Source organism: Alligator sinensis, unplaced genomic scaffold (assembly GCF_000455745.1).
Source record: "Alligator sinensis unplaced genomic scaffold, ASM45574v1 scaffold65_2, whole genome shotgun sequence".
Classification (NCBI taxonomy): domain Eukaryota; kingdom Metazoa; phylum Chordata; order Crocodylia; family Alligatoridae; genus Alligator; species Alligator sinensis.
Window position 1 is genome coordinate 1,128,767 of NW_005842071.1, and position 14,386 is coordinate 1,143,152.

The 14,386-nt window shown below is 47.9% G+C and overlaps 1 protein-coding gene across 1 annotated transcript in view; it reads left to right on the plus strand.

Moving 5' to 3' along the window:
* Positions 1–14,386, plus strand: part of CAV1 (caveolin 1) — a gene marked incomplete at its 5' end in the record, with an annotated part of 45,441 nt that overhangs the window by 27,951 nt on the left and 3,104 nt on the right. The window lies entirely within an intron of this gene.

Sequence of the window (14,386 nt, forward strand, 5' to 3'; positions counted from 1 at the left end):
GCCCCCTCCCCCGGCGAGTCTAGTTTAAAGCTCGCCGTACGAGATCAGCCAACCTGGAAGAGAAGATACGCTTGCCATTAGGGGAGAGATGAAGACCTTGCACTTGTCTGTGTTGAACCCCATCCTGTTCTCCTCCGCCCATCCTTGTAACCTGTCAAGGTCCGACTGTAGCCTGTTGCTCCCTTCTATTGTGCCCACATCCCCCCACATCTTGGTGTCATCAGCAAATTTGAACAGGGTGCTTTGCACCCCCTCATCCAAATCACTGATGAAGATGTTGAACAGGGCGGGCCCGAGGACCGAGCCCTGCGGGACCCCGCTGCCCACGTCCTTCCAGGCCGAGAAGGACCCATCCACTACCACCCTCTGGGTGCGGCTCTCTAGCCAGTTGGCGACCCATTGGACTTTGTGGGTGTCTACGCCACAGTCCCCCAGTTTCCTAATGAGAACGGGGTGAGAGACAGTGTTGAAAGCCTTCCGGAAGTCCAGGAAGACTATATCCACTGCTACCCCTGCATCCAATGATTTAGTGACCTGATCGTAGAAGGCCACCAGGTTGGTCTGACATGATCTGCCGCTGATGAATCCGTGCTGGTTGCCCCTGAGCATGCATTTCCCTGCTGGCCCCTCCTGGATGTGTGCCAGAATAATTTTCTTGAACAGCTTGCCCAGGATCGAGGTAAGACTGACTGGCCTATAGTTTCCCGGGTCCTCCTTCCTCCCCTTTTTGAAGATGGGAACCACGTTGGCCCTCTTCCAGTCCTCCGGCACCTTTCCAGAGCACCACGAGTGCTCATAAAGCTGCGCCAGAGGACTCGCAACGACCCCGGCCAGTTCCTTTAGAACTCTAGGGTGGAGATCATCCGGACCGGCTGACTTAAAAACATCCAGCCCCTCCAGCAGCTCCCTAACTAGATCCTCGCTTACCCTGGGCTCAGGTGTGCCTCCCTCGGGGCCCGATGGGGGCCTAGCAGGGAGGTGGCAGTTCTGGTCCTTACTGAGGAAGACAGAGGCAAAGAAATCATTAAATATGTTGGCTTTGTCGTCTGGCGTGACAACCAGATTCCCCGTCGCGTCCTGCAAGGGCCCCACATTACCCGGGGCCTTCTTTTTACTCCCTATGTATTTAAAAAAAGACTTCTTGTTGTCCTTAATCCGGGAAGCTAGTCCCAGTTCCATCTCTGCCTTGGCCTTCCTAACTACCCCCCTATATAAGGGCATCACAGACCTGTTATTGCTCAATCTCGGGTGGCTGAACGCCACTTGTCCCTCTAAGAAGTTGCTCCCTGCACCTGTGCCCAGGTGCCAGCAATCCCCATGCTGTTCCTGGGAAGCCCTTAACTGGGGCTCAGGGACTGGGCTGAGCAAGCCCCTTCCATTCCAGGCTGGGCTCCCCCTGCACAGCCTGCTCTAGGGGGGCAGGAAGACTCTAAGCCCAGCTCTGGTGGCCTCTCCAACCCGGAGAACTCCCACATCCCCAACCCCGAGCTCTCGCTCTCTCACACGCATACCCCTGCTGCCACCTCCATCCTTACGCCCAGCCTGTCTCATCCCCCAAGTGGTTCCTGGGACCAGAAGTCCCCTCAGGCTGGTGCTGCATGTTCCAGCACCTGTGTGGGCATGGGGCAGGGATGCAGTGTGGCAGTGAGGCAGTGTGCTGGAGCATCAGGGACGTATGGCAGTACGCACAGAGATGCTCTAGCATGTGCTAGAGTGTATCTCTGGAGGACCCAGCCTCTAGCTGCCTGTGCCACTTTTTTCAAGCCTGGGGTTTTTTTTTTATACAAGGATTTCCCAGTATCAAATCTGATTATTTTAACAAACCCATGAATTACATATAAACATAAAGTGGGATTCTGTTGACCTTTATGTACCTAAATGCCAGTTTTCCAGACATGTAAGAGGCCTTTTCAGCATTTGCACATAATTTTTTATTCTGTGACTTTTGTGTGGACACAAAAGTGTGTGCATGAAACTGCACATAAGTAGCAGGTTATGTATTGGTTGGGTTTGTACGTAAATACCTGAGTTTAAGTCTTGGGGACAGAAGGAAGATGACCCTCCTATGTTTTAGCCCCAAGAGCTTAGGAAATGTACCTGGGTAGTAGGAGTTGTAAGACCCCTTTATCTAAAGAGAGTTTGAATCTACATCTCTTCAACTTGCCAGCTCACTGCTCTAACCACCATACCAGGCATTACCCAGACCCATCTCCAGCATTCCTTTTGAAACCGAGTCATTGCACCTTGCATTTGATAGTGATAGATAAAATGTGCACATCCCCATGAGTGCACATGTGCAAGGATGCATGTTTCCCATGGGACAAATAGCAGCGATACATATTTGTGTCACTGCTATTTGTTCCTGGGCACGCCTCTGCACATTCGCTTTGGTCTTGGGCAAATTGACTTGGGTGGAGTCCTGGGGGCTTCCTGGGGCAGCAGTGACAGTGATTTGGGCACTTGGAGTGTGGCCAGCAGCCAGAGTGTGGTTCTGGCCAGCCAAGCTCCTTTTCTGGTGGTGCACACTGCTGCCATGTGCACTGCGCTGCTTTTTTCAGCATCATTTATTTTGATACTGGTATCTTCCAGTGTAAAAACAAACAAACAAAAAAATCTGTTGTGCTGCAAATTAGTAGCTGTGCTGCAAATTAGCAGCACCTCAGACTGCTTTGAAGTGCCTCAAACTGCATGTGCACATTCATCGGGATGTACCCAATGGATGCAGAGTGGTGTAATGTAGAGTTTCTACACTACTGGATGCAAGGCTTCAGGCTAGAACCTAGGGCCTGCTCCTGTCCATCTCAGTGAGCCACATATCTTTGCTCCATGTATCTCCCTTTTTTGGCTACCCAGGGGCCCAACTTTAAAAAGGGCACTGGAGAAGGCCCTAACCTGTGGTCTGGTATTTCAAGAGCTTTAATAGTAGAGTAGGCATCTGTCTCACAAGAAGGTAGAATTGTGCTAAGTGAGACATCAGGTCACTGAACATAATCCATGCTTGAAAGATAAAGCAAAACTGGAGTGACCTCTCCAGGGTGCAAAAGCCTGGACAGTGTATATGGAGATACTGAGTTGCCTGCACAACAGTGTCTCCCTCTTAGAATTGCTGGTTTAATCCAAAGAAAAGGCAAGTGCTATGATAGAAGGTGGGAGAGGTACAAGTCCAAACAGCCTCTGGGAGAGGGTGGCCTAGAATATAGCTTTCCTGCTTCCTGAGTGCCCTAACAAGTTAGGGTTAACGTGTAAGCAGGCTCTATGCCTTCACTGTCTAACATCCATTGGGGATAAGGTGTAAAGATTTGTACCATATCTAATGCCCATTTGTTACAGGTTTTTCTTCGCTTTTGTTCAGCTGTATTGTTGTGACTTATGCATCTACAATGAGCTCATATACATAATCACATATGTACCAGGGCAATATGTAGCCTATTGTGCATGGTAAGTCCACACATCCACAGGGCAAGGGTAGTAAACTTGTATTAAGTGCCTAAGTGCCCTAAACACCACTTATGCAGACAAAAAAACAGCCATTTAGGTGAAGGGCAGTAGAATTCCATCCATAGTTGTTTTTTTCTATATGCCAAATAGGTCATGCATGGCTATAATAAAGATGCAGCCTCAAAGGGTTTGTGGAACCCTGTGCAAAGTCATTTTCCCAGTAAGATTTAATGCTTCCTTTTTGAGCCAGTTTAAAAATAATTCTCCTTTCAGAATGATAAACAGGCCCATTCTTGCCATTCTTTTAAAAGAATCAGAAAATTTTACACGATTCTGAAAGCCCTTAATATACAAACGTGAACAAATTAGAGAAGTAATCTGACTCACTGAAAAGCAAAGAACTTTATATTACGGAATAAATAAAGAAATGTTGTCTCAACAACGACATGTGTTCAGTTATTTGATGCAAATTGAAAACTGATGACAGGTTTTATGCACATAGCTATATGGTTTAGAAAATGGCTATGATAATCAGTAACTTATCTTCAAAAAGATATTTCTGCAGTGGCTAGCCTTTTTTTTCATATTTAGCAATAAGGTGCTACACGTTAGGGCTGTGCAAAGCTTTGGTAGCCGATTTGATTCGGAGGAGGTTCAGCCTGATTTGGTGGCCAAATCTATGAATCTAAATCAAATTGGGAGACCCATTAAAAGGTCCAAATTGAATCGGAAGCCTGCGAATCAATTCAGAGAGATTTGGAAGACTTGCAGCAAACAGAAACTGAGAAGAGGGAGAGGGATGGGGTGATCTTCCATATATGAAAAGGCTAAGGGGGGAGGGGAAAGACTGCTCTGATATTGATATCTGTAGCTGGCCAGTGACTGATCTTTCTCTGAGTTCCCTTCCAGTCACAGTGCTCTGAGGGAGGGACATAGAAACAACATATAAAGCTGTGTCTGAAGTGATCTGTGCCTTCTGTGAGCTCTCTTTCTCTTGGAGCAGCAGCATCTGAAAGGCTTAGTCTTTTGCTAGCTAGTCTCTCTTCTTGTAAATTGTATCCAATCCTTTCCTACTTACCCTTGCCTACAATCCCTATTGTTATCCCTATCCAATCCTTTCAACTAATTCTTCCCCCCAAATCCTCTTATGTGTTCTTGTTAGTCTGTCTTGATTCTTCCCCCTCAACAAAAAGAAATCTGTGTTTTCCCTGACAGTGTGTCATCACTGCAGGAAAGCACAACATATATTACACAAACACACACACATTTTGCAGCACACCAAACATTATGAAGCATGCTGGAAAGGCAGTTGCCAGGTCTTCTGTCAGGGGAGGAAGAGCTACAAATTCCCTCTGCCCCAAACATAGATGCCCCCTTTTTTCCTGGCAGCGATGAGTCTTCTGCTGCTAGTGGGAGCAAGGAAGTGGTAGCAGTGCCTGCCCCTGCACCACCACTGCTAACATCACTAACCAGCAGCAGCATGACATTCTCCATCCCAATTTGAGTTCCCAGTGTGAGCCTTCCAGTGCCAGAGGAGGAGGTGGATCTGGAAGAAGAGGAGCTGAGAGCCATAGTGAAGGAAATTCTGGGGAGGGAGGAGGAATCTGAGTTTGTGCTCAACACCCCTCAAAGTTCCCCTACAGGCAGGTCTCCTTCTCTGGAAGGCACTTCAAAGGAGTTGTGGGGGCAAGTGGCTCAGCTCCTCCTGTTGTTGTGCCTCTGCTTGGTGAGGAGGGGGATAAGGCAGGACCCCCACCTTCAACCCAGAAGCGGGTGGGTACAGTAGTGTGGGATCATTTTCAGATGATCCCAGGTATAGTACCTGCCAGCACTGCCAAAGGCAGATCAGCTGGGTCAAGGATGTGAAACAGTTTCATAGTTAGTAGGGTCGGAAGGGCCCCCACCTTCAACCCAGAAGCGGGTGGGTACAGTAGTGTGGGATCATTTTCAGATGATCCCAGGTATAGTACCTGCCAGCACTGCCAAAGGCAGATCAGCTGGGTCAAGGATGTGAAACAGTTTCATAGTTAGTAGGGTCGGAAGGGACCTGAGCAGATTATCAAGTCCAACCCCCTGCCACAGGCAGGAAAGAATGCTGAGGTCAGATGACCCCGGCTAGGTGTCTATCAAGCCTCCTCTTGAAGACCCCCAGAGTAGGAGCCAGCACCACTTCCCTTGGAAGTTGGTTCCAGATCCTAGCTGCCCTGACTGTGAAGTAGTGCCTTCTGATATCCGTCTCAGCCTCCTCTTGTGGAAGCTGAACAGGTTCAGATCCCGTAGCCTATCCTCATAGGACCTGCCCTGCTGCCCCCTGATCATGCAAGTGGCCCTCCTCTGGACCTTCTCGATGCTGGCCACATCCCTCCTGAAGTGCGGCGCCCAGAACTGGACGCAGTACTCCAACTGGGGCCTGACCAAGGTCACATAGAGGGGGAGGATCACCTCCTTGGACCTACTCATGATGCATCTGTGGACGCATGACATGGTGAGGTTAGCCTTTCTGACTGCATCCCCACATTGGTGGCCCATGTTCATCTTTGAGGCAATAATGACTCCAAGATCCTTTTCTGCCTCTGTGATGACGAGAAGGGAGTTCCCCAGCCTGTAGGTATGTTGCTGGTTCTTCCTCCTCAGGTGGAGTACCTTGCACTTGTCAGTGTTGAAACCCGTCCTATTCTTATCCGCCCACCTCTGTAACCTGTCCAGATCTGATTGCAGCTTGTCCCTCCCCTCTAGCGTGCCCACCTCCCCCCACATCTTAGTGTCATCTGTGAATTTGAACAAGGTGGGACCCCCCATACCTCTCAGAATGGAGTCACCTATGACAAGCACTCGGCCTCTCTTCTTCCGGGTCAACTTGCCTCCTTCGGCCTGCTCCGTGCGTGGAGCGACCTCCTCTCCGGGGTTATTCTCCTCTCCTTTCTTCTCCAATGACACCAGGGCCTCATACCTGTTCTCCAGCTGGATTTCACCACCACGGCAATGCTGCTGTTCTCAGGAGACAGCACCCCCTTGCCCTTGTGCCTCCTCAGCTTGGCACCAGTGGAAGCTTGCCCAAAAAGAAGTCCCCTTCTCACTCCAAAGACCCCATCCCCAAAAAGCAGAGGCAGGCCACCCTGGACCAGCAGGGAAAAGGCAGAGACAGAGGGGGACGCGTTCCCAAGGTGAGCGAGGTCACCCAGAGCACTGGGGGGATGCTTGCTCTGGATGGCCAGCTCTTCTGCTTTGTTGAGCATCCAGGGTTCAGGTGGCTCATGGCGCTCATGGCCCCATCCTACCAAGTGCCCGCACATACCACCTTTAGCAAGACAATGGTGCCCTCCCTGTATGAGGCATGCAGGGAGTACTTGAGGAGCTGTGCAAGGCAGGTCTGCAGGTAACCTTGCACTTTACCTCCAACATCTGGAGCAGCTGGGGTAGAGATCATCCCTCCCTCTCCCTCACAGGGCACTGGTGTGATCAGTCAGGGCGTCAGTTGGCTTTCCTTCAAGCGGAGTTGATGGATGAGTCCCACACGGCAAGGGAGATCATGGTGATTGACCATGAACTGCATGGTACAGGGGTGGCTCGTTGGGCAGGGAGTGCTCACCCATGGGTTCATGGTCACTGACAATGGGGCCAATATGGTCGAGGCAGTGCGTGATGCCAACTTTGTTGGCATCTGCTTTGTGGCACACAAGTTCCACCTCATAGTCAGGGACGCCTTGGAGGTGGACAGGGCTCTTGGTGACAGCACCATCACTACCAGCGAGCTCATTTTGAAATGCAGGAAGGTGGCAGGCTACTTCCACCGGAGCATCAAGTGGGGGCAAGATGCTGTGGGACAAACAGGTAGATCTGAGCATCCCGCAGGATCATGCAGGATGTGGAGACTCAGTGGAACTTCACATGCTTGCTTGACCAGCCTTTCCAGCATCCTTGGTCGGAGAGATTGGGATCAGCGGCCCCCTTAACAAAACAGTGTGGGCTACCATCTCCTAGATCTTGGTGGTCTTCAAGCCATTCCCTCAAGGCCACCAGGAGGCTCAGCACCAGGTGATCCCTGTAGTGAAGGAGCTTGAGAATAAAATGGAGAAGTTCCAGGGGCATCCTGGCTGGGGCAAGCTGCTTTCACCAGAGGTGCAGGCACTGGTAAAGCAGCTGAAGGAAGGCATAAAAAAAACAGCTGGATCCATTGTGGTCCAGTACAGTCCACGTGCTAGTAGGCATGCACGACCCAAGGGTGAAGAGGAGCATCTTCAGTAGCAAAACCCTCAATCACTGGGTGGAGGTGCTGGTGAACAGAGTCAGGGAAGCAGAAGGGCAGAGGTGGGGGGACCTGGAAGAGGGGTTTCTCCTTCCCTGTGCCAGCCCTCCAACCATGAGCCAATCTCCTCTACCACAGCCGTTGCCAATGCAGACCAAGGGCATGGCTTCAATGTTGGGGTCCAGAGGCACCAGACCCCACCATCAGGCAGGTAGCATAGAGGCCTCAGTGGCTACCTATCTCGCTGAAGACATGGAGCCACTGCACTGCAACTCCTTGGCCTATTGGGCAACCCACAGCTAGATGTAGCAGGATCTGGCCACAGTTGCCCAGGAACACCTGTCCTGTACACCAGCTGGTGTTCCAAACAAGTGGATGTTCAGCATTGCTGATGATGTTGTGACACCCCACCTCACCTTCTTGGATCCTGGTTTGGTGGAGCAGCTGGTGTTCCTGAAGGTGAACCTCCCACTGCTGGGGTTCACCAAGCTCCCTGTGCAGATAGTGAGTGCCACCCTCCTTACTGCATACCCATTTGTTTTTTTATTTGCTTTCAGAACCTCGAGGTGCACTTTCACAGAAACCCCTGTACCACTCTGCCTGAAACCTGGCAGGCTACATGCCTGCAGGAGGGGCTACCATCCCTGCTGCATTCATCCCGCTCTGCCTTAACACACACAAGTGATATGAGTTTTGCTTTCAACAGTTTGAGGTGCACTTTCACAGAAACCCCTGCACCTATCTCCTTGAAACTTGGCAGGCTTGCTTCAAGCCCTCAGGAGGGGCTACCATCCCTGCTGTTTTCATCCAGATCTGCAAATAAATGACAAAGTTATAGGTATTTTACCATTATACTCTATGGCTGAATCTCCGAATCCGAAAATTGGCCAAATTGAATTGGGACAGTGATTCAAATCACCAAATCGAATCACTGTCCCTCCAAATCTGAACCTGAAGCAAATACTTGCTGCTTCGCACAGCCCTAATACACGTTGCATAGATTCATACACATTTTCTACTCAAAAGCTCATAAGTCTGGCTATGGAAAATCAGTGTGCATGTTTTAGACCTAAACTCCAGTATATAAATTATTGAACGCCAAGTTTTCTTTATATAATAGAAATCAGATATCTAGACTCTATCAGAGTGAGAAATTATGTTTTGGAGGGTTTTTCCTTTATACACATATACATTTTTCTCCTGTAATGTAGCCCTAAACGGGCAGAATGTGAAAGCATTTGATGGTCCAGGTTAGCCAGCCAGTGTTGCAGCACATCCAGTGCAGATCATTTTTCTCAATGCATTTTGCTAGATTTTGGTTGCAAACTGGCAGCATACATACAAACTCATAACATTATTTTATGGACCAGTACTTCTTATAAAAGTATTTTGCATCATATTTAAAAAATCCCAAAGTCCATACTTTTCAAACCTAATACATTCTCAATGGGTGCATCTACACGAGCCCCTCAGGGTGCGGTCGTTACTGCACTGTCATTTAGTATTTGCTTTAAGAAGTACTAGATGATGGCGCACAGTTATTTTTAGCAGCTACGTCACCGTAACAATGCACTAACAATGATGTTGTTCATCACTACAGTGACATAGTGTCTCACATAGATGCGCCCAATAGGAATCAGCAGAAATGGGGTATATTATTTCATTTGATGTTACTCACAAATTAAAAAGTTCTTCTCAGCATTTATAAATAAATAAATGTTAATTTATTTTAGTTCCAAAATCCAAGATTTCCACGTCCTGGTTTTGCCCACTAGTGGTGTTGAACTTGAGTAACCTTGGAAATTTACTGGTGAGAATTCATTAGTTTTATATGTTGATTTCACTGGGAATTATTTTCCATTATGAGCTAAAACAAAACAGAAAAAAATCATTTATGTGAGGTAGAAAAACACATTATTTTACAGTGAATGTTTCTACTGAAGAAGAGACATATAACAATCCAATATATTTTTGTAATTATGTTGAAGTACAAATTCCTTATAAATTTCTGGCTTTGCATACCTTCTATAGGGAAAAACAGAGCTGCAGCTCCATTAAATGTGTGCACATAATAAAAAATCCTGGGAAATCAGTCATTCTCATTAACTTCAATAGAGCAGGAATTCAACGTGTGTCTAGACAAGCCAGGAATCTATAGATTATGCAGTATCGCTTTGGAATCACCTTTCTGTTAATAAAACCAGATCACAGGTTGATGATAAAGCAACTTTTCTTCACAATAAGTACATACGCTTTTGTCTGGAGCTGAGTGGAGACTATTGGTTTACAGGAATTTCACTGAAAAATTTTAGAAAACACAGTTGTAAACTTTTAAGACAGATTTTTTCCCCAGTGTTGCAAAAAGAACTGACCTCCATGAAAATATAAAGGTTAAAACAAGAGTTATTCTTGCTTATCCATAAAGAATATGTACAGGTTGTTTTTTATTTTTACTTATTTCCAGAAGAGGTAAAGATAAGGATAATGCAGAGTGCGTTAAGATTATACTAGAATGCTACTAAGTATAGGAGTTGACCATTAAATACCAATCTAAAGGACTGTTACCTCTGTTTCTCAGTACCATTTTTGGTCTCATTCTGTAAATTAATGGTTCTCAACTTTTTTAGATTTGAGGTACATTTGGATAAACTCAAAGCACCCCTCAAGAAATGCAGCTCTTAGTTTTCACTTATTTTAGAACACAGAAACATAACAGAGCAATTCTTCTGTTGTAAAGGACTCAGAAATACCACAACAGGGCAGAATACTTTTAACACTATAGATTAGAAATCTCTGTGTTTACCTTTTTAATCATGTTCACCCATATAACACTGCTAACATTGTGTGGCACTTCATGGCATCCTTGAAAGGCTCTCAAGGTATCCCAGGATGTCACAGCACCCAGGATGAGAATCACTGCTGTTCACCCTCACACATGGCAGCTGTCCCAGTTTAACTTGACGATCATGTCTTGTGAGCATCCTGGTCTTTCCCCTCATCTGAGTATTCAAGTTCTTGGAACAGAATACTGTTGTGATTTTCTTTTCCCTTTGTTGACCTGCAGTACCTACACTGTTTGGTTATGTTGGCTACATCAAATATCCTGTGCTGTGGGTTATATCAAGCACATGTTTCTGTGATGTGGGGATGAACTATTATGTCTCAACATGTTTCTGTTAATTTTCTACTGGAAATGTTTTGACAATAAAACTTCCTGCATGTTTTGGCATTTCAACAGAGATCTGTAAAATATTCATCCTGTAGTATAGTGCTTCATCAGGTTACTTTTTATGCAGGTTAGTAATAAGAGAGATGAACTACAGTAGCAGAATGTCATCCCATAAACATCATGAGCACAAAGAACTATAATGTAAATAGTATCCTTATGTTTAACTCCACCAATACATTCCAAAAGAGCTGCACTATCAGAAGCATTCAATATAATTTTCAGATGATATATATGTTTGTTCCAGAGTGTATATTTAAATAAGCATCTTCCTCATATATTAACTGTCACAATTCAATAATGGTATTAAAGGTGATATTAGACAGTTCACCAAAATAGAATTTCTTATTGAGTGCATGTCTCATGAAATGGCACAAATCAATGCAGTCACTTTACCTAGCAACATATATTTCTTTAGATTGCCCAGTAAGTTTGCTGGGCAGTGGAGACCCTGATGATACCACAACCCAATGTCCTTCACTCTTTGAAAAAAAGCGATAGCCTGTGGCACTCCAAATCAAATGCTTAAAAAAGGGACAGTCATAGTTAGTTCTGTGTCTCCTTTTTAACAAGCCCAGATGGAACCAGTTCCTTGCTCCTTCAGGGGATGATCCAGTCCTTTATGCCATCAGAAGGAGTTTTCAAAAGAGCTGGCCTGTAATGTGAAATATAGCTTAGGTTTAATTTGAATAAGATGAAAGTGATGCTTGTTGAAAAGAGAAACATGTTGTGGAATTTGTGCAGGCTGTGGTTAGTAACTCAGCTGAACACATCTAAAATAGTGGTTCTCAACCTTTTTAGACTCAAGGCACCCCTCAGAAAGTGTCAGCTTTTAGCTTTCACTCAGTTTTTGACTACAGAAAAGTTCTCTGCAACAAATTCTTCTGTTGCAGAAAACTCAAAGACCACAAGAAGTCAGAATGTATTTAAAACTTTAAATTCCTATTCCTGGATTTATCTTGTGAAACATGTTTGCACGCCTAACAATGCTAACATTGCCTGACACCCTTGAAAGACACCCCAGGGTGCTATGGCACCCTGATTGAGAATCACTGATATAAATTTGGGATCACAGCAATTAACAGTCTGTCTCTGTGGTAGATTCCTGTGCTCCCTATTCTCAGAAAAAAAATGATCCTCAGATAACTGATAACTTACACCTTTTGTCACTCTTGCCATCCATGCATTTGCCATTTTAAGGTTGCCCTGTAGTAATACACTGTATTGAGGGACAGCCAAAAGGCCACTTGGAAGCTTGTGATAATGTCAAATGTGGTTTCTTACCTTTTGAGTGGAACAGTCTTGTGACACCATATTGCCTCTGTGCTCCACCTTACCCAATAGCTGTCAATTCACTGCTAAATGAATGTAGGATTCTGGTAACCACCTGTAAAGCCCTAAATGTTCAAAGATCAGCTATTACAAAACCCCCTGCCCTCTGTGCTTTATCACCAGGGATCCTGGTTTTCCCTGTTTAGAAACTGTAAATTGTCTGATAAAATCCATGTTTTTCTGCAATTAAAATGAAACATCAATATATACATAGGTATCAGTTGAACACAATGTTTTATTGACATATTTAGAATTTAAAAGCAATTGCAAATTTCAACAGTTCCTCAATCATTATAATAAAATACATTCTAAATACCTGTATATATTGACATTTAAATTTTGGTTTATCATAGGAAAATCAGACCTCCCCCTGCCCCCTACACTCATCAAGATGCGAGTTCAGCTGCAACTGCCCCCATTCCTACTTTATGGTGCTGAGCAGTCCTGATAATGCTGGTGCCCTGCCCATGCCATTGCCCCTCACACCCAAGTCTCAGCACCCCTGGCCCTGCCAGTTCTCCTCGCTCCTGATCCACAGCCCTCCCCTCCCCCAGCCCTGCTGGCACCCCTCACTCCCAAGCCACAGCTCCCTGGCCCTGCCAGTGCTTCTCACTCCCCAACCCACAGCCCCACTATCCTTGCTGGTGCCTCTCACTACCCACAGCCCCCTGCCTCCAGTTGTCAGAACTATGGGGCCATGGGCCTGGGTCTGCAGCGCCCAAGCCCTGACTGCCACCTGTGGGAGGTGACAGCTGCTGCAGCCAGAGCAGACCACAGAGTCAGGCTCCCCCGCCCTCACAGTTGGCATGGCTGGAGTGGAGTCCATTGGGGGGTGGGGGGTGGATGCAGGCTGGCAGCTGTGGGCATGGGGCTTGCTGCCCAGCTGCCCACCCTGCAGGGGCCTTTGTGGCCCAGTGGGTAGGAACTGGCACAGCAGGGCAGAGCTTGGCAGGGAAGCTTGGTGCCATCACCGGGAGCCCCATGTGCTGCCATGGCGAGGCACCCCCTACCCACCTGGCAAGAGTGGAGTGCACAACTCTGCACTACCACCCCCGCACCAGGTCCTGCCCCCAGGGGAGGGCAGCAGGGCATGAAGCCCCAAGCCCATAGCAGGCAGCCTGCACCCACCCCAGACACAAATCTGGGGGGCACGAGCCCCCCCATGCATCCCCAAAAGTGCATGCAGCAGCAGGGAGCCAGCCCCCCCACACCATATCCCCAGATGAACTGCCCACGGCTGTGTCCTGCTCCCTGCCTTGACCCTGAAGCCGCACATTCCTGACCCAGGCCCCACACACTGTCCCAGTTGGGCAGCGCCCCTAGCCCTACCCCAACTACCCCTTTCTCTCTCCCTCACTCTGGGGGTCTCAATTCCCCCACACTGCTCTCCACTCTGCCTGGCTGCCACATGCATGTGTACATGCGCACATGCACATCCTACCCCATGCCTGACTGCCCTGTTCCCACTTCCCCCAGCCCCTTGGCGGCTGGAACTCTGCATGCCTGCAAGGGGAAACCCATTTCACATGTTTTTCTTAGAGGTGCACCAATACATCGGTCCAATATCAGATCAGCACTGATATAAAGAAAATTGGCTGTATCGGAAATCGGCTTGATGTGACCAATAAATGGGTCATGCATGCATGCAGCTGCAGCTCAGCATATAGGCAGTGAGGAACACAGCTCAGCAGCTCAGAGAGCTGTGTGCAGCTGGTAAGTCTGGTGTGCTGGAAGGGGAGGGAGGAGGAAAAGGGGCATGGGGGCGCAGATCAAGGCTCCCATGATGCAGGAGAGAATGGGACTGGGGCAGGGGCTGGGGCAGGTGCTGCCCAGCCAGGGTAGGGTAGGCATGAGATGGAGCCACGGCTCATATGGTGGGACATGGGAAAAGGGGGCAGCTCCTGCCATTGCACACACCCCAGGAGGGCACAGGAGGGGGTGGCATGTACTTCCAGATCTGCATGTGGCAAGGCAGGATGCCACTTGGGGCTGGGGCTGCGCCAGGCTCTTCCCAGTGGGGGCTGTGCCAGGAGCAGGCAGCAGCAGTGCTGGGAGGAAGGGTTGGGGGTGGGGGCTGCAGCAAATTTTGGGGTGGCTGCAGCCGCCCCCTACAGGCCCACTCCCAGCGCCGCCACTGTGAGCTC